This window comes from Borostomias antarcticus (genome assembly GCF_949987555.1).
Source record: "Borostomias antarcticus genome assembly, chromosome: 17".
NCBI classification, from domain to species: Eukaryota; Metazoa; Chordata; class Actinopteri; order Stomiiformes; family Stomiidae; genus Borostomias; species Borostomias antarcticus.
In genome coordinates this window covers 11,605,079-11,623,724 of record NC_140250.1, presented here as the reverse complement: position 1 = coordinate 11,623,724, position 18,646 = coordinate 11,605,079, and positions in this window count along the sequence as shown.

Below are 18,646 nucleotides of genomic sequence, written 5' to 3'. Positions count from 1 at the left end.
CTCATGTCGAGTTGATTCTTCCCCTTATGCCAGAATGACTACGCCGCCAGCACCATAGTTTCCTGCTCATCCCTTTATCCTCTGGTTTTCAGGTAGTTCTCTGATGCCATCGCCTGTGAGACCAACAGCTCCAGCAGTGTTGCCATCAAGCTCTGCAGATGCTGGTATGCTGAATTTTGTGAACTACTTCATGCTGCATGTAGGGATATACTTTGAGTTGAATATCCATTATGGGACCGTACAATTACTTATAGCCACATCTGTGTTTAATATCCAGACTTCCAGAGGATGATGTGTCAGCAGTTCTCCAGCGTCATGCAGAGTCTGAGGGAGATGGCACAGACAATGATGAGGCTGGAGCAGAGACTGTCCGGCGAGTCTGCAGACAGCTATCGGGGAGCAGTACTGGATGACCTGCACCCTGCTAAAACGGAGGAGGAGCTGCTGGTCTTGGAGGAGCAGCTGAAGGACAAGGATCATCAAAGGAAGATGGTGAGTAACTTCAGGGCAGAACTTTGTTCCTTATTTTTGCAGGGAAGTGTTAAGGAAATGTAAAAGTAAATGATTGTCTTTATGTTTTGCAGACACGATATCTGAGTTCCATTGGCGGCAAAGATCTGCCAGATGTGGTCTGGCGGGTGCTGTCAGCCATTGCCATACACAGAGTGTGGTGTGTCTACAGCGTCCATGGGAAGAGGGGGAAGAAGCCTCTGAAGAATATGACCCTCTACAATGTCATATTACGTAAGGGATTGTTCATATTTTCGCAAAATAATACATTGTCTTTGCTTCATGCCATGTGCATTGAAACCATTCCCTTTTTGGTTAAAAGGTGCAGTTATGGCCTGTAAGCCAAGCACCACTGTGACGGAGGTGTCTGCCCAGTTGCAGGAGATGCTGAAACATGCCCCTGCTCGATTCAAAAAGGTATGTGATGTCAGGCAGTTAATTTTCTCGTATCCAGTGACATGGCACGCTTCCAATGAACGTATGCGACTTGCTTTTACAGCCATTTCATTATGTCCTTAGGCATCTGCTCCAGCCCAGCTGACCTCCCCAGCCCAGCCCCTGACCGCAGCTCCAGCCCTGACCACAGTGGAGTATTCAGATGAGGATGACCTCTTCTGCCCAGACCCTCGATTCAGATGTGGGTGACCCCCAGCCCGTCTCCCTAAACCTGCCTTTCCAGCCTGCCAGGATGGATGCCTTTTTTGTAAATAGTTTTTGTAAATTTTAACCTTTTTTTTGTGGGATACAACGGTCTGTTCCCGGTCTGCCTGCCACAGAATGCGCACTGTTTCATTTTTGTTTTTAGAACTTTTGCAATTGTCAGATAATGGGTTGCTAGCCAGAGCTTGTACATGCTTTTTTTTGCTTTTCTGGCTATGCGTAATGTGACAGACCGTAAACCTCATCCTTGTAAATATGTATACTTTTAATTTGTAATGTACTTTGTGTAATAAAATGTTCTAAACTGTTAATGGTGTTCAGTCTTATATTGGTTTGTATCATAATGCTTGCTGCTATATCCCCATATAGCATTAATTCGTTTTTGTACTGGTAAATGCTAAATATAGCCAGTGGTACTGCAAATGCTAAATATAGCCAGTGGTACTGCAAATGCTAAATATAGCCAGTGGTCAGTAAGTGACCATAACCAAATATTATTTGCACCGTGCGAAAAAGACGTGCAGACCAAGTCATATAAATACCTGTTAATCTAGTGTCAGCCAAGTGAGTTTATTACGGAAGTTCCTGCCCACGTTTTTAGCACGCGGCCGCACCATATTTGCACCGTGCGAAAAAGACGTGCAGACCAAGTCATATAAATACCTGTTAATCTAGTGTCAGCCAAGTGAGTTTATAACGGAGGTTCCTGCCCACGTGATCACGTGCGTTCTTTGCACACGGCCGCAACTTCTGAATGACGTGTCGTTCTAACGTAGCGTCTACTAATCGGCAGATCTCGCGTTGCCGTAAATGGCCGCGTAATTTCCGCACGCGGCGCAGATGAATCGTCACCTATAGCGGCCGTATGTACAACGTTTGCGCAACCTGCGTGTGTTAGTAGGGTAAACATCGAAGTTCTATGCTGCATCTGTAATCACAAGACCGTAAAAAGCGATGCATTCTCATATATTAGCTTAGATAATTATTAATTAGATAATTATAATGTACCTACGTTCTATGCTGCATCTGTACAGTAGGCTACTGTTTTATTTGGATACTTGGCCAAAATGCTGTTCTTGTAGCCGTTTCATCGATTTTTTTTCCTTTTGTGAAGTGTAGACTATACTATTCTTGTTAAAGTGCGAAGATAACATTTTGTTGTGTTATTTTATTGCCATATAGTCATTTTGTGAGTAGTAGCCTATGAAAGGACAACATTAAGCTTTGAGTTGTACAGTACAATCCTAAGACCGTATACCGTAAAAAACGATGCGTTCTTACGGTAAGTCCATTGAACGGCTACTGGCCGATAAAGTTATATAGTGAGCCGCGGTGGTTCTAGTGTTAAATCAAAAAGTGACCTTCTAAATATTCTCTCATGAACAACATGCCTGGCATTGGGATGCCTTCGCCTCGCAACAATCACTGCTGCCATGATTAGCCTAAAGGCTGGCCATGACACACCCCTTGCGCTTAAATACCACCACGTCTCTGAAAACGGAATTAATTTCACTTCACTGCGTGAAGCAATTGGCGCTGATCTTTGTGAATTGGGCGGATTTTGCAATAATGTTCATTTGCATAGAAAGGGGAACATTCTCCGCCCATATTACCTAATTTAAATATCCGCTAATAACACCGGCGCAGAGAAACGCTATGAGGAAGGCAACGCAGTTAACACCGTATTTCACCCTTTGTGAATAGCAAAGATGATTTTTGACTTATTTGCACAGGTTTTGCGTCAGGAAAAGCTGCGCAATCCTTTAGTGAATTCGCCCCTAAGACTTTTGTTCACATTGTCCACCACCAAACAATTCAATGGCCATACAATATATCAGCCGCTACAGTATTTGTTCTATCTGAAAATGCTCAGTAGAAACCGGCCAGGTCCAGCCTGGCTTATGTGCGTGGCTGTCTTGTTTCTGTTCAGGACTGGTAGGTCTTATGTGCGTGGTTGTCTTGTTTCTGTTCAGGACTGGTAGGTCTTATGTGCGTGGCTGGCTTGTTTCTGTTCAGGACTGGTAGGTCTTATGTGCGTGGCTGGCTTGTTTCTGTTCAGGACTGGTAGGTCTTATGTGCGTGCCTGGCTTGTTTCTGTTCAGGACTGGTAGGTCTTATGTGCGTGGCTGGCTTGTTTCTGTTCAGGACTGGTAGGTCTTATGTGCGTGGCTGGCTTGTTTCTGTTCAGGACTGGTAGGTCTTATGTGCGTGGCTGGCTTGTTTCTGTTCAGAACTGGTAGGTCTTATGTGCGTGGCTGGCTTGTTTCTGTTCAGGACTGGTAGGTCTTATGTGCGTGGCTGGCTTGTTTCTGTTCAGGACTGGTAGGTCTTATGTGCGTGGCTGGCTTGTTTCTGTTCAGGACTGGTAGGTCTTATGTGCGTGGCTGGCTTGTTTATGTTCAGGACTGGTAGGTCTTATGTGCGTGGCTGGCTTGTTTCTGTTCAGGACTGGTAGGTCTTATGTGCGTGGCTGGCTTGTTTCTGTTCAGGACTGGTAGGTCTTATGTGCGTGGCTGTCTTGTTTCTGTTCAGGACTGATAGGTCTTATGTGCGTGGCTGGCTTGTTTCTGTTCAGGACTGGTAGGTCTTATATGCGTGGCTGTCTTGTTTCTGTTCAGGACTGGTAGGTCTTATGTGCGTGGCTGGCTTGTTTCTGTTCAGGACTGGTAGGTCTTATATGCGTGGCTGTCTTGTTTCTGTTCAGGACTGGTAGGTCTTATGTGCGTGGCTGGCTTGTTTATGTTCAGGACTGGTAGGTCTTATATGCGTGGCTGTCTTGTTTCTGTTCAGGACTGGTAGGTCTTATGTGCGTGGCTGGCTTGTTTCTGTTCAGGACTGGTAGGACGGAAGCTAGTTATGCCACTGAAATAACTGTGAATCGAAATTACATGAAATTATATCTGATAAATTAAGATAGGTCTTGTCGCATGAACACATCAGTTCCAATGCTTCCAATGCTAATCCTGCACAATAAGTGCGAGATAGCCAGTTAGCTCATGAGCTCACAACAACTAGCAGCAGCTTCCATAACATTAATGGTAGCGGTCAGTGGCTAAAGCAGTTACACTGATGATTCCTGTAACGTTAGCTATTTGGCTGCAAATGGTTCAACTTCTGTTTCTGGACAAAGGTAAGGGATAAACCCAGATAACACAAGGCTAGCGGACCTACAGCAGGTCCCCGATGGATGCTCCACCACCATTCCACCGGTAGTTAATTGTCTATATCCTAGGCCCATTGGCCATGGGGTCTGTGGCATGGTGGCGAGACTCCACCCCCTCATGTCAGAGCGGTTCGGGTGTAGTGCAGTTACTTCCGGGAAATCTCCATACACCCACTGGTGAAAACCGTGTGTCTCTAGCCCACTCAGGGGCTGAGTTGTGGAGTTCATGGCATGGATAGGTTCGTGGTGGCGAGACTCCGCCTGCTTGGGTCAGAGCTGATTGAGCGCAGTACAGTGACCTCTGGGAAATCTCCTTGCACCCACTGGCAAAGACCGTGGGTCTCTAGCCCACTCAGGGGCTGAGTTGTGGGATCCGTGGCGTGGATAGTGGCGTGATGGCGAGACTCTGCCCCCTCGAGTCAGAGCTGGTCGTGGACAGTGTACCTCTCTCCGGGCCACCCACCTGCCCCCACCAGTGAAGACCCTGTGTCTCTAGCCCACTCAAGGGCTGAGTTGTGGGGTCCGTGGCATGGTGGCGAGACTCCGCCCCCTCGCGTCATATTGGGTTGTGGGCAGTGGAGCCCTTTCCGGGCTACCCACCTGCCCCCACCGGTGAAGACCGTGTTTCTCTAGCCCTCTCAGGGGCTGATTTGTGGGGTCCGTGGCATGGACAGTGGTGTGGTGGCAAGACTCCGCCCCCTCGCGTCATATTGGGTCTATACTATAATAAACTAAATAGCTTAACTCAAATACTCATTGAATTGCTGAAACTGAACAAGGAAAACAGTCTATCTAAGCCTGTTGCTGTCCTCCCGTGTCCGAAAACGGTAAATGCAGTCTATCTGCCTCTTGTGGTAGCAACATAGAACTGCAGGTCAACAACGGGATGGAGGAAGCCAGGGAGGGAGTGACAACCGGACATTTGCTATCATTGGTGCGCTGGCTTACAGCCACGCACAAAAACACAACAGTAGAGGTAGCGTAGCATCACCCCATGTAAGGAAGGAATGCAGACACCCATTCAGACTTCTCATAACTGGAAATCACTGCCAATAAAACAGGGACCTCGAGCAACAGACACTTGCAGGTGACAGTGATAGCTGATGTCATGCTATTTATATATATTTTTTATATCCTAGCAAGAGGTCGTTGCTTGAACCCTCCACAACCTGCTGCGCACCACTTTGTCAGAGACCAGAGGAGTTATGGGTAGTTCTTTTAGTTGTTCAAAGGGAGGTCAACTCAGGTCACAATGTTACTGTTTATATATTCAGTCAATTGTTAATTCTGGTATATTCACTCTTGATAAAAGTATGCAAGGGGCCTAATTCCAAGGTTCACTGATACCAATAGATAGCATTAGCCTAGAGTATATGATCACGTTGGATGTTCCAATAATTAAGATACTACACTAAGATACGCTGCTGTGTCTGAATCTGAAGAAACTAGAAAGCTCCCCACTAATCTCACATTGTAACATAATGTATATGGATGAAATCTAAAGATTTGATAAAAACCCAATCTCACAGGGAGGTATTATGTGGGGTTAGCAGCAGTGCAGATAACCTTAAAGAAGTGACTTCTGTACTGAATGCAGTGGCCCCTCCTTGGAAAGCAAATCATATTCCAGACTGGATATATACCTTGCATAAATCCTGAATGTGGTCCAGAGAGGCCCCTGTAGGCTACTTAACACCCACTTGCAAAGTGTTGGTGACAGAAAAGCTCTCATTTACAGCTTATGAAACAACATGGCCATTCCCCTAAGAAAATAAATAAATAAATAAATAAATAAATAAATAAATAAATAAATAAATAAATAAATAAATAAATAAATAAATAAATAAATAAATAAATAAATAAATAAAACACACTCTCTGCATAGCATACTGTAGCCTACACAAGGACAAGCTGACCTGACCAACTATGAAAACTATTCCCTGTTTTTATGGAGCAGAATGCCACCCAGTGGCTCATTGATATATTGCAGGGTCATTGATTCCCTTCATTGATTCATCTAATCCCTTAAGGAGTTTTACATGACTGTAGCATTATAGTGGAAATTTGACACAGTACGTTTAACTATGAAGCTCGAACATGGAAGTGTTTTGTAATTAACTTTGCGATGAACACCTGGGGCTGTATATTCCTTAATAGGGAACTTAGATTTATTTCTACTCAACCTAGAGTAAGACAGACAAAATATAAACAGTAACAGTGGGTGGACTAGGAAAAGCATCTGTTTAAAGTGAGGGGTAAATTCCTGCACTCCAAATATCTAAAATTCCCCCCAAGAAGAGCAATTGAAAGTCAATATTGTTGAGACTCTCCAATAAGGCAATATTTAAATTTCAAATGAGGCACCCGATAGGACAGAAAGCGAGCATTCAGACCCAGCCATGCAGACATACGAGCGAGGGCACAGGGAGGAAGAGGCAAACACATACAGTGCAATGACAAATAGCGGGAACTTTATACTGAATGAGAAACAGTGTTTCACTGAGGGGAAATGGGATAATTGATCAAAATTAGTAAAGAGTGACCTTAAACACCTGTATTGCACTAAAGGCTGCCTATGACTGGGCTAGTGTTACTATCATTTCTAAATAATTTTTTTGCAAATCACCAACCTGAGTAGCTAGGTCTCTCCATTTGATAGTGATTCATGGATGTCTAAGAGGAGCACCATCCAAGATGTAGCCTATTTTAAAACCATTTCACCACACAGATATGATGGTTTTCTTTCTTATATTTTTTTCAATTTACTAAGATGGTAATTAGATCCCCATATTGCTCTCACACACACATTCCTATGTTGCTCTATTTTCCATATTCACAAACCAAAAACTAGGCGTGACCGTAACATGAAACCACCAAACAACTTTCTAGCATTGAACTGCTCCCCCTGGTATCCACCCCCCTCTCTCCCTCTTTAGGAGTGAACTCTTCCATATTTATGTTCCAATGTCGACAGTGCGTTGCAACCCTGAGAGGGGGTTTACATGCCTGGCTTGGCCTACATCCTCCAGGCCCTGCCTGGGCCAGCGCTGCCACCCACTGTAGGGCCTCGGTGGCTCCGGGGTACCAGCATGGCCCCAAATGATCCGGGACCACACTGTACAGTACCACCCCCAGAGCGGCCCCCTGAAACACCCTGGTGGGCTCGACACCCATGTCCCTCTCTCCTCTCTCAAACCTATCCCTCTGTCCTCTTTTTTCCCTCTCCTCTCCCTTTCCTGTCCCTCTCTCCTGTCTTTACCCATCCCTCCATCATCTTTGCTCATCCCTTCCCTCTCTCCTCTCTCATCCCTGTCCCTCTCTCCTCTCCTGTCCCTCTCTCCTCTCCCTCTGTCCTCTCCTTCTCTCCTCTCCTCTCCCTCTGTCCTCTCCTTCTCTCCTCTCCTATCCCTCTGTCCTCTCCTGTCGCTCTGTCTTCTCCTTCTCTCCTTTCTTATCCCTCTGTTCTCTCCATCCTCGCCCATCCCTTTCTCCTCTCCTTGTTTATATTCCATAGAGACTCTCATTCAGTCACTTCAATCTCCTCATCATCTCCAGTCTATCACCAAGCATGGCTACTCTGCGCCACACGGCTGCACAGCTTTTACAACAGCCACCCATGTTTCTCTCTTTTCAATTTTTACTGAAACCCTCCTCTGGCCACTTAACTAAGGAGTGTCCAGAAAAAAATGTCTGGAAAAGTTGCAACGGCATGACGCTTTGTAAGCATGTGTCATAGTATATAATGGACTATAACTGGCAGAGTATAGCCCTATACAAAGTCTCTTGTCAAGCTACATGTACTTCAACAGGAGTCAATTGTAAGTGAACACACTGAAGTTAGAGAGTTAGAACAGTGGACGTCACATTTGTCCTTTCTCAATGACTTCTCTAATCATACACAATTATCCAGGCAAGGCATGTTGACTGTCTCACAGCAATTTGGGTAACTTAAATGAGCATTATGGTTCACTTGGTAGCCGGTAGCAACTGTACCCCCGCCCCCATGATGAAGTCACTTCCTGAAACACATCCTCTCTCCTGTGTGCTTTGTGTCATGCTGACAGTGAACTTTGCCTCAGCCTGCTGTGGTTTAAAGCAGGGATGCAGTGTTTTGGATGTTGGTATGATAACATTACAAAATTACATCAAGGTGGATTCAAGGGTCAAGTTTACATACCCATGTCCAAAACACCTGGTACTGTAGTTAATGGATAATATACTGTAGCCACCAATGGTGTTTTCTGAAGCCGTTTATGCTACTACTGACAGCACTTATCATTTTCAATGTGACATGTAATATTATGTAAATCGTTGGACTGTGGACTGTTAAAGGTACCCAACGAAACGTGAATCAAAACAATCCGTTCTTTGTTTATTTTCGAAATTCCTCGATTATATGGTTCCTTGTAGTCTAATAAACATGTTGAATCACTTGAATGTCGTTCCTACCTTTTAATTTCTTCGCAAAATGATATTTAGCTAATGTTTTGAAAACAAAAAAGATGTGTGAAACGTCACTATTATGTGCTCCGTGTATTGACGCAATGACGTAGTACGCGATTTTCAGGGACCACCTTCTCAAATTTGCTCTAGAGCGCCTACTAGTGGTCAAAAACTACATTGGGTACCTTTAATATTTTCCCCTTACAAATAACATCTTGTCTTTCATCAGCAAGACTTTTCAATCTCAGCATATGCTTCGGTTTGCCATATTGTAAGCAAATGGCGACTATCAGATGACTATGTGACCGCCATGTACAGTTCTGAACCAGAGACTTAAAAAAGTACTTAATTGCCGTTAATTAGCCTGTACTTCATAGCAGCGTTCACACAGGGGTATAGGGTGACATTGTCTTCAGCTCAGCATCCTGGAAGTAATATTCGGTGACAAATGTCGTCATTCTTTCAGTCTAATGCCCACACGGTCTTTCCCACCTAAGCTCAAGGCTTCCTCAATGTCTCTCCTTCTCGTTGGCTGAGGTGTATTGTGTTAGGCTAGCTGAGGTGTATTGTGTTAGGCTAGCTGAGGTGTATTGTGTTAGGCTAGCTGAGGTGTATTGTGTTAGGCTAGCTGAGGTGTATTGTGTTAGGCTAGCTGAGGTATATTGTGTTAGGCTAGCTGAGGTGTATTGTGTTAGGTTAAAGCTCTTAATTGCACACTGTGTGTGCGCTTCACCCCCCTTTGTTCCCAAAGCAGAGGGATCCACAAAGGTTCCTTCTACACTCCTACCATGACTCTTCAGGGAGGAAGAAAGGATTAAGTAAACACTTCTCATGACCTCGGAGGTGTCCGATTGGTCAGGGGAATCAGTTAAAGTCGTACCACAGAGAGTCTGTCAGAGCACCTGGCCGAGGGACATACTGTCATGCTCCACCTGAAGAGGTTGTGTTGACAACATAGTGAATAGAGGACAGCAGAGTTTTGATATATCACCATTCACTATTTCAGTGTTTAAAGTTTGAATATTATGCTTATTGATGATGTTGAAATACAGCAGTAAAGCAATAGGCCATTTCTAAGATGAGCGTTCCACATACAATTTTCTCTTCACTCTCTACTTTTATAGTCATTTTTCAATTGATGTATTCAGTTGTGCACACGAGTGTTAATCTCCCATTCAAATGAGAATGAATGAAGTCTCTAAAAATATTCCAATAGAGATCAGATGTCTCATGTTGTACAGGGTGCTACTGTTAACTGTTTTTGTTAATTTGTCTCCCACTACAGAACTTCCATTTCACTAATTAGTCTTGACGAGTATGTTTCCCCAAGGTGTTGATTAGGACTAATCATCTACAACTAACACTTAATGACTGCAGGCAAGATGGTGTAGCAGGCCCTGAAGGACCGTTCTTGTCCACCCCGTGGTAATTGAAGCTTTCTCAACCATCACAAAGGAACAATTCTTTGTTGTTGTTGCTGTTGATGTTGTGTACATTGTTTTCAAATAGCGACTCTTTATTACCTCTGCCCCAGCCACAGCACAGTGCACAGGGTAATGTTTTTGTAGGCGTGTGTTTGTGCATTTGTTTGTTTGTTTGTTTATCAGCAGAATAACGTGAAAACTACCAGACCGATTTTTATGAAACTCGGTGGAGGGGTGTAGCATGGTCCCACTTAGAATGCATTACATTTTGGAGCCGATCTGAATCACGTTGTGGATCCACAGATTAAAACACAGCTCCCTCTGTGGAGGTGCTAGAGACACAGGCCATAAACGGCCATATCTGAATGTGGGACGGTCACAGAGACATGGGGTTTGGACTGGAATAAAGCTTTTGACTTAATGAATGCAGCAATGTTAAACATATAGTGCTTGCATGCACATGCGCACAGAGCCAAAGAAAAAATTTGAGCAAAGCCAGCTCCCTGTGTGGGAGGTGCAAGAGACAGGGTTTGGACTGGGGTGTGTGGGGGAAGAGCCCGGAGTGCCCCAACCACCCCCCGCTGGCTGCAACCCGAGGGGGGCGCCACAGAGCTGCCCAAACACAGCTGCGCATTCTCCATACATTTTTTGGACTTAGGCTCAGGTGCGAAAAATTCCCCCCATTCATTGTCAATGGGAGAGGGGATTGAAACGGACATATCTTGTCGTGGGAAGGTGACAGAGACACATAAATCTCTCAACCTAATGAATACAGCAATACAAAACATGTCCTGTTCGCAAACACAGGCACACACACAGAGACACAAAATGCATTCATGGTTGGAGGTCTGTGCTCTCCGAGCCCCATTTCTAGTATTTGTGATGTTTTCATGGGCTGAGATGTGTTGTTGGGATTGATATTGCAAATGTTGCATTATTTGGAGTCCTGTATGGGTGTCAATGGACTCTTGTAATCTGTGCTGTGTTCATGTTGAAAACAGTACTTATTCACCATATAATATGGACATTTACTAACTGAAATGGGTGCAATGCATGTTTTTATAGTGTGTGGAAGGAGAATATTAAGGCAGGTTTCTCCATCCTGTCTTGCATGTAGGCCTTGGGCCATATCTAGTTCTGTTTTAGTCTCCAAATAAAGAACTCAGCGTCAAAAACATCCATGTAGTCGAGGCTTTTTGAAATTGAGATGCACTTTCATAATTGACTTCATCAATGTCCAACACTACAACTTTCTCAGTGTCTTGTGATATCATATCAGCATCATCAAGCTAATTCAGACATTGGTCATATCAGCCTCTGCACCAGAGCAAACGAGCATGATTAGATTAAATCACGATTCATTTCTCAGTGGCGAGGACCATGTTAAGCTATGCATGTTGCAGGGGAGCAGATTGTGTGGAAGATCTGATTAACATTGTGAAAACTTGTCTTATCTGTGATGACTTAAAACCGCTAAACGAGATGTGGGAAGAACGATGGTGTTTTATACCTTTAAATAACCAGGTTAAAGACTCATTGAGATTAAAATCTCTTTTACAAGAGAATCCTGGTCAAGAAAGGCAGCAACACAGTTTCCTGAAAAACAAGACATAAAGGTTACGATACACAACTAAACATTAAGGTTACGATACACAATGACAACAAAAAACAACAATAACAACCGCAACAACAATGACAACAAATGTTAGCAAGACTAGCTCAAAGCGCAAAATCAGTAATAATTCATAGTATGTCGATCAGTTAAAACAATTACAACTACAAATAGATTCAGGTTCACTTTTGAATTCATTTATGAGTGATTCTGTCCTGGAGTTTAAGCGTGTTTTGTAGAGTGTTCCATGTTTAGGGGGCAGAGTACATGAAAGCCTTTTTGCCCATCTCAGTCCGAACTCTAGGAACAGTCATTGTGATAGAGTCCTGGGATCGCAACCCACGAGAGCTAAGTTTTTGGCATAAATACACAGCTAAATAACAGGGGAGTCTGCCCAAAATGGCTTTATAAATAAAAACATACCAGTGAGTAAGCCGTCGTACAGTATAAAAAGAGCAGGCCAATTAACTTTAAAATACAGCGTACAATGATGAGTGAGGGATCCACAGCCAGTGACAAACCTTAAAGCTCCATGATATACAGTATCCAACATGTGAAGACAATGGACAGGTGCATTCATGTACAACACATCACCGTAGTCTAGGACAGGCAAGAAAGTCGCCTCAACCAACCTACGTCTTACACCAAAAGAGAACAAGCCTTGTTTCTGAAAAAGAAACCTAACCTAGCTTTTAGCTTCTTTACCAGACTCTGTATATGAGGTTTAAAAGTGAGGTGGTTGTCAATTAAAAATCCTAAGTATTTCTAAGTAGCGACTGCCTCGATGTATTGACCTTGAGTGGTAACAATGCTCTGATTTAACTCCAGCTTCTTACTATTAGAGAAGATCATTAGCTTGGTTTTTTCAGCATTGAGGATGAGCTTCAGTGGGACAATTGTGTTTGCACTCTGTTAAAAGCATGTTGCAGATAATCAAAGGCTTTACTGAGGGTGGGTGCACAACAGTAAATTACTGTGTCGTCGGCATAGAAATGGATGGACGGATTTTTAACATCTTCACCCAGAGAGTTTATGTAAATTGTAAATAAAAGTGGGCCTAATACAGACCCTTGTGGGATCCACTTAGAAACTGTTAAAATGTTTTACATAAGACCTTCAAACTCGGTAGCCTGTGTTCTGTCTGAGAGGTAGTTAGTGAACCAACCTAGAGTATGTTGAGAAAAACCTGTATTGATAAGTCATTGAATGAGAGTGTCATGGTCTACCGTGTCAAATGCTTTGGATAAATCTAAGAAAATGCATGCACAATGTTGCTTATTGTCTAGACAGCTGGTAATATCATTTACGACTTTCATAGCCGCAGTTACCGTACTATGTTTTTTTCTGAACCCTGAATCACACCCTGGTGTGATTAATAGAGTAGGCTACAGAATGTGAACTGTCTGCCAACAACTCTTCTCAGTATATTCTCAGCCCAGTCAGGTAGCGTTAGCTAACTAGCATTACAGCTACAGTAGAATACCAGGTAGCTAACTATTCACAGTGTAGGCTACACGTCAACTCAGAGCTCAGACGTGGACACAGGGATCAGGCTGATTTAGTAGGTTGGACGCAGGAGTGAACAAACTCGGATGGCTGAGTAGGCACGCTCTGCATATTGCAATACCCCTGCCTGGGCACGCTCACCTGGAGGCGGGCAGGCAGAGGAATTGCTCAATGCTCGCTGCCCACATGCCTCCTGGTGGCCGAACGTGTGCATATACCCGTATGACCTTAAACCAGAACTGTGCCGTATGACAGGTATTGATTGGGATGTAGTGATGCTGCATATTCTACAACATCCTCGTACTGACCGGCCAGACTTAATGCAACACTAAAACAAGAAAAAATCCAATAAACAGTGAACAACCCTAATAGTTGTACTTAATATTTCAGTGGTAACAAATTCTATATAATGTGCAAACCAAATGGATGCTTCACTCGCCGAGGAGCTGACCAGTAGTGGGGAGGTCTGTCATCCACACAGACTGAGACATCACTTGACTTCTATACTGGTACAGCCCCTAACTCTAGCATTTTCAACTCACTGTCTGCATCCATATCGCTACCCTCCATCTCTAAGAATGTGCTGTACACAGCGGGGGCGAACTAAGGTGGGTTTGGGGGGATGGGGGCAGCATAAGGGCGGCTGGTGAGAATGGCAGGGGCTGGTGTCATGGTGTCTCATTGTCCCTGATGTTTATCTGAGGCGTACTCCAGAGCTTGGTCTGTGATACCACTGCTGCCATCAGCACCTGCTCCCAGAAATGCAAGTAATTACTTTAGCAGGCAACGTGGGTGGCCTTTTTTATTTATTTTTATCTACAGCCAATCACAATGGACTACCTGTATGATGTTATCATTACCTGAGGCACAATTGCTCATTTGTTGTGTCATAATTACTCTCAGTACATAACATCAGAGGCGATTATAATTACTGCAAAGCTAGTAAGTTGAATAACCAATGTTTAAAGTATATATTCTAATCTAAAGACACAGTTGCCACTTGATTAGGTATCGGGCTGGACCCGCTTTTGCCTTCAGAACAGGCTAAATCTATATGGATTGATGGAGGTGCCCTTCTGCACACCACTGTTGTAAACAGATGTTAATTTGAGCATTTGTGGCCTTTCTGTTAGCTGGAACATGTCTGGCCATTCTCCTCCAACCTCTCTCATCAACAAGGTGTTTTTGCCCACAGAACCGCCACTCACTGGGTGTTTTTTGTTTATCGCACCATTCTTCTGTAAACTCTAGAGACTGTAGTGTGTGAAAATCCTAAGAGGACAGCTTTTCGAGATACTGGAACCACCACGTCTGGCACTAACCATCATACAAGCCAAACATGTTTCAGATAAGCAGGACACTCTGAGTGACTCTGCCAGCCTGTCTTGACAAGTCGACGAGTCATCGATGCCAAAACTAAATAAACAAGTGATTGACACAGACAAATTGGTTTGCACAGCCTGGGAATGTGTAGATAATATATCAACCCACACAAGAGGAATGTTAAACTTGTTTAACAGAGCAAAGCTCAGTGAAATGATCTGTAAATTGTGCTGCAGTTTGAGTGACAAGAGCTGATCTGGGAAAGGGGATTGTGTGTCTGGCAAACATGAACACACCCCGAAATGACTTATTGTCAAGAAGAACGGTCTATGTCCTACAAAGTTGAATTAGTAAGATACATGAAGTTTACATCAATTTAAACAAATACAAAGTGATTTTCACATATGGCCTGAAAACTGTCCTAGTCTTGAAAAACAATGCCTACAATTAAACCAATCTTCAATAATCAATATGACAATATGATTCCAGCCAAAAGTCTCCAAGTTACAGTTTTACATGGGTTTGACATACTGACGTTCTGCTGGCATGGTGCCTTGGGAGCAAGCTTGTCCCGAGGAGCCCAAGGTGTCTCTATTTCATGCCTGTTTAAATCCCTGTCCTCCCACAATTCTTCGCTATTTCAACCTCTCCTAAAACACAGGGGAAAATTTAGGGATTACGCAGTTGGTTTTCCCAGAGTCAATCACCTAGAAAATGGACAGGCCCGATGGGTGTCCGAACCAACATGGGCCCTGGTGTAGAAAGGGACGGCCAAAGTGCACATTGAGGTGGAAGAAATACAGACATGCTGGGAGCTGAGTGAGGGAATTAAAACTGAACCGTGGAGAGAAGAAAATCCACCTCCAACAACCTTGGATAACATGCCTTTCTCACGTTTCCAAGTCTGCTCACAATAGCCATCAAATTTGTCATGAGCGATCGTTGCGGACATGGTGGGAGCAAAACACTAAGTGGTAGTTAGCGATTATCCCTGGATTGTTCTCATTGTGCCCAGGTGCAATTTACCCACAGCATGACTGCACATTTCACTGAGTTTCAAGGCTATAGTCAAAACTATCAGGTGGAAATCACAATACTGTATGTAACATGTATGGGATATGTAAAATAAAGGTTAAGAAGTGTTAGAACACTTCAGAGGCTCACAGAGTTCTGAGTCGACATTTTAGTATTGTTTTATGTTGTCATCTCACCAGAGCTCTACAAACACCCCTATTTGCCACTTATGTTGTGGAATGTGCTGCATCCCAACAACTCTCACACCTCATTGCAGTTGCGTATCACGATCAGATCAGCGTAGCCTTACTTTCCTTCTACACGTCTGGAATTCTCTGAGGTGAGTTTGAGTATGTTTGTGTTTGTGTGGATAATCTAGTAAAAGGGATAAGGTGTATTTCCAAGACTGAATGTTGCATGTAAATCGTTGCAATTGTTAAGACATCATGAAAACCCCCCCAAAAAAACACATCACCCCGACATCCCATCCCTGTTCCTGTCTTCCAATTCTCCACAGTACTGTATGTCTTTCATATCGAATTGCTCTTAATGTATTTTCATTGGTTACAGCCTCTCAGGACAGTGAGAAACATTAGACTTCCACCACTTCTGTCAAAACATTAAAGGGCACAGCACAGTGCTACAGTACATGTTACACATACATGTACAGTTTACTGTATATTGCAACTCAATATCCAACTAGGGCTGCGAGCAGCATTGAGCGGGCCCTCGCACCCCACGCGTGTCGGGGTGCGACGCCGTTAAAGGCTGTGCTATTTCGGTGTCCAGTACTGAGAGAAACTTCCTGTCACCAGTAGGTTGCGCTCTAAGCGTGACTCAATACCAACGCATAGATGTGTTCAGGACGGTACCTTGATGAAGCGTGAGAAATGTAGAGTAAATCGGATAATGTATGTAGGTGTTATGATGACTTCCTGCTTGACCTGTAGGCGACGCTATAAGTATGACTCAATACTGACGTACAGATGTGTTCAGGACGCGACCTTCATCAACCCTGAGCAATTTGGAGTAAATCGGATAACGTATGTAGGAGTTATGAGGACTTCCTGTTTCATCAGTAGGTGGCGCTGTAGGTATGACACAATACTGACTTACAGATTTGTTCAAGATGCGACCTTCATCAAGCATGAGCAATTTGGAGTAAATCGGATAACGTATGTAGGAGTTATGAGGACTTCCTGTTTCACCAAAAGGTGGCGCTATAAGTATGACGCAATACTGACACATAGATGTGTTCGGGACAGAACCGTCATGAAAGGTGCGATATATCGGACAAATAGGATAATGTATGGAGGAGTTATGAGGACTTTGTGTTTTATGGCGAAATGTCAAAATTTGGCGGGGCGCCAGGGCAAGAGTGTTTGGTGAAAACTAAATTCTTTTGATAACTTTTGATCACAAAGGTCTTAAGATGAAGCTGACCGACTATAAAGTTGATCGGATGAAATCTGTAGGAGGAGTTCGTTGAAGTGCGAGGCATGGAAATGGTCAAAACAAGGACAAAATGGCACATTAAAAGCAAAATGGCGGCCTTCCTGTTGCATGTTGGGTATAGCTACAAGAGACATTTTAGTGTGTCTCGATGAAATACATATGACCTCCGAATTTCGTTCGTCTACATCAAACTGAAAGGTGGGGCTCACCATTTTAAATTTTCCAGGGGGCGCTCTTGAGCCGTTTTGCCACGCCCATTTCCGTCACCCATGAATTATCACATTTTTTACCGGGACTGATGTATCTGCAAAGTTTCATCCGTTTTCATCGATGTTCAGGCCGCCAAAAAGGCATTTGTTTGGGGAGAAGAAGAAGTTAGAAGGAGGAGAATAATAACTAGGGCTGCGAGCAGCAGTGAGCGGGCCCTCGCACCCCACGCGTCTCGGGGTGTGGCGCCGTTAAAGGGTGTGCTATTTCGGTGTGCAGTACTGAGAGAAACTTCCTGTCACCAGTAGGTGGCGCTCTAAGTGTGACTCAATACCGAAGCATAGATGTCTTCAGGACGGTACCTTGATGAAGCGTGAGAAATGTTGAGTAAATCGGATAACGTATGTAGGAGTTATGAGGACTTCCCGTTTCACCAGTAGGTGGCGCTGTATGTATGACGCAATACTGAATTACAGAAGTGTTCAAGATGCGACCTTCATCAAGCATGAGCAATTTGGAGTAAATCGGATAACATATGTAGGAGTTATGAGTACTTCCTGTTTCACCAGTACGTGGCGCTGTAAGTGTGACTCAATACCGACGCGTAGATGTGTTCAGAAGGTGACCTTCATGAAGCGTCAGCAATTTGGTGCAAATCGGATGATGTATTCAGGAGTTATGAGGACTTCCTTTTTCACCAATAGGTGGCGCTATAAGTATGACGCAATACTGACACATAGATGTGTTCATGACAGAACCGTCATGAAGCGTGAGATATATTGGACAAATTGGATAATGTATGGAGGAGTTATGAGGACTTCGTGTTTTATGGCGAAATGTCAAACTTTGGCGGGGCGCTACGGCAAGCGTGTTTGGTGAAAACTCAATTTTTTTGATAACTTTTGATCACAAAGGTCTTAAGATGAAGCTGACCGAATATGAAGTTGATCGGATGAAATCTCTAGGAGGAGTTCGTTGAAGTACGAGGCATGGAAATGGTAAAAACAAGGACAAAATGGTACATTAAAAGCAAAATGGCTGACTTCCTGTTGGATGTTGGGTATAGCTCCAAGAGACATTTTAGTGTGTCTCGATGAACTACATATGCCCACCGAATTTCGTTCGCCTACATCAAACTGAAAGGTGGGGCTCGCCATTTTTAATTTTCCAGGGGGCGCTCTTGAGCCGTTTTGCCACGCCCATTCCCATCACCCATGAATTATCAAATTTTTCACCGGGACTGACGTATCTGCAAAGTTTCATCCGTTTTCATCGATGTTTAGGCCGCTAAAAAGGCATTTGTTTTGGAAGAAGAAGGAGAAGGTAGAA